Below are 3198 nucleotides of genomic sequence, written 5' to 3' on the forward strand. Positions count from 1 at the left end.
TTTTATTAACCAAAATAATTAAAAAGACAAAAAGGTCATATCTACTTTTAAGATAAACCACTAAGAATATTTTAGAATATACCTTGGAGCTTAAATCCCTAACATTTACCAAAAAATTGTTAATAAGTAAATTAAAATTATGGAAATCCTATTTCAAAATAGACATGCGTACGATCATTATTATTTTTTAATGTTCCAAGTAAACTATATACTTTTAAATTGAACTAATAAATTTTGAACTCATAAATTATCAATATCACAAAATATTAATGGTAATAAATTATTAACATCTAAAGAATAAATAATTCACACCATACTTTTAATGCTAAAGTATAATATGTGTGTGTGTGTATGTATATCGGATGGGATGATGAGAAAAGAAGGGGGGTAGGGGGTCGGGCTGCCACCACCCTCTAGGCCTAATAGGTTATGGAGACATGGAAACACACCACTGCCATTTGATTTAAAACATGTAGATGATAATGAACGTGCCAACCTAGGGAAGTATGAAGGATCGTGCAGTAAAATATTTGGACGAAGTGTGTGAAGTGATTTCCATTATAGTTCCTCATTCTTGGTCTTAATAATGGAATGAATGGTGTCACCAAGGAAGTGATGGATAGATACCGAGGTGAATTCCAGGTGAAATATGACATTAAGGAATCACAAGAGGTTGATTTCAATTGCATTGGAAATAAAAGAAAAGAGCAGTGAATTCATGTAATAGAGAACAATGCATAAGAGCATATTGGGACTTATAGATGGGGAGGTAACATCTGGTCAATAATTCTTTCACTTTGTGAGTGTGTATTCAACTTAGAAACATATCATATGGATTATAGTAGGAGTGGGAGCAAAACTGGAAACCTCCTAGAGGGTTTAGGCAACAATGGAAGAGAAAATCCCATCACAATATAGGTAACTTCTATTTACAAGCCTTGAGTATTTCTAAAGGATACACTTGTAGTTACAAGAATTGAAAGAATCTCTACAAGTAAAAAATAAATAATAAAAATTGATGCTTACTTAATGGAACCTAAGTGCAATGGCCTCTTTATAAAGAAAATACCATCATAGATACCTTAAACAATAAGCCTAATAATAGTGCAATGCCAATTCATGGTTATAAACATAATTGTTGTCAAATGAGTTGAAATTTTGCTTAGTCCCCTAGGGTTGTAAGAAGTATGAGTTCTAATGAAAAGGAGCCATAATTAGACATAATAATTCTCATAGAAACCCTAGAGCCATGACCCTAATTCATCGGAATTTCAGTTGAAGGGGAAAGTTTTCTTTCAAATATTGGAGTTCCATTTTTGTTGAGAGGAAACCCCAAAGGCCCAATGTTGAGACAAAAATTCTAAATGAAAGCACCCTTGTTCAATCAAATATGAAACCCTATAAACTATGAGTAACAAAAGTATATAGAAAAGGATAACTGTTGTATGAAAGGGAACATCAAAACAATTCTCAAAATTGTTATGCTAAAAATATTTGTAATACACTTTATCTATATCAAAGCCAATATACCAGTAGTCCAAAAACAGTTCCTTAGCGAGTGTAACTTGGAAAGTTCAAAAATTAGAACATGGTAGGTCTTGGCCATCAAATTTGATATCTAAAGAGCCAAGGTAGCAAGGGGAACCATTCCCCATTATTAGTAGTTTGCAAAGATCTAACAGCAAATGTCAACAAAGTGAATGATGCCAAGGATGGAGAAGAGGGGTGTGGTTACCCTAACCACCCCACAAATGAATAATCCACCATTGTGTTGCTATTTTTTCATATTATCCATTCTTCCTTTTTGGTTCACATGGACGAGGGTGAGGTGTATCCCTTTAGTGGTACCACATAGCCCTATATACATGCATGTCAAACATGATGAATGGGCTCGCATATATTGAAACTATTATAAGGTTGTAAATGTCCAAGAATCTCATGTAGGAATATTAGATGATAGCATAACTCATACCTACATCAAATTAATGTCCAACCATAGCCAAGTGGTGAACCCATGCATTGGAGCATTAAATGGTTGAGGTTAGATATACATGAGGATCATGAGAAGTTATATGGATATATGTATATAATTGTGTGGTAATAAGGAGGCTTGTTGTAAAAATACTATACCCAACTATTCTAATAAAGTATTTCCATAGGTTAATGGCCTAACAAGGCTTATAATTAAGAAAGAAAATAAGTAAGGAGTTTAACAAGATAACTATGCAATAATAGTATGGAAGGAGATGGTAATAAGAAAGTTAATAATGTTTTCATTTTCTTAGAAAAAAATATATCACTAGTCAAATGGTACCAATGAAAATTGTAAGTTGAGTAACTTTCAAATAATATCTATGTAATTATTCTTCAAAATATGGTGCCTAGTGTGTGTGTGTGTGTGTGTGTGTGTCTGCACACACTAGGTACCATATTTTGAAGAATAATTATGTTGATATTATTTGAAAGCTACATTGTGTGTGTGTTCTTTTATATAAAAAAATAAAAAATAAAAAAAACTGGTGAATAAGATACATTACAATGGTAGACAAATAGCTGATAAAATTGAAAGAGTGAACTAAAGAGAATAAATATTGTTCTAGAAGACAATGAGGAGTCATAAGATTTTTTCATTTTTTAACATATATTTTAAAGAAGGTGGATCAGAGTTCAAAAATGAATAAAATAGAAATACGAGTGGTTGTAATTGGTTGGTTCATATAAATATCAAAGGGTTGATGCTTGCAATAGGTTGGCTCCTGCAAATATTGGAAGTTTCTCCTATAGCAAGTTTTTTCTTACAAAGAAATGGGGGTTGAAGCATTATGTAGGTTGAAACATCCCGTACGTTGATGTCTACAGATGTTTTTGTAATAAAAAAATAGAGCTCATATTTACAACATAATCAAAACAAAATATTTGGTTTTCTCCCATATGGGTTTGCACATTGTTCGCTTAGTTCAACATTTTATGTGAATGGTTCTTTGATATGTTTTTTATTGCATTTGATTGTTTAATTTCATATATAACGTAAACATTTGTATAATATTTATTCAACCAACTCCTTTCCCCCACCCCCACCCCACACCCACCACCACCCCTCCCAGCCTAAAAAAAACAACATTTTTTTATTCCCAACAAGAAGACATGAAAATCAAAATATTGTACACATCTTCAATGTAGATGGATACTTTGAAAATC

This window comes from Pinus tabuliformis, chromosome 7 (genome assembly GCF_031772625.1).
Source record: "Pinus tabuliformis cultivar Carrire ecotype Pingquan chromosome 7, CPIR1, whole genome shotgun sequence".
NCBI classification, from domain to species: Eukaryota; Viridiplantae; Streptophyta; class Pinopsida; order Pinales; family Pinaceae; genus Pinus; species Pinus tabuliformis.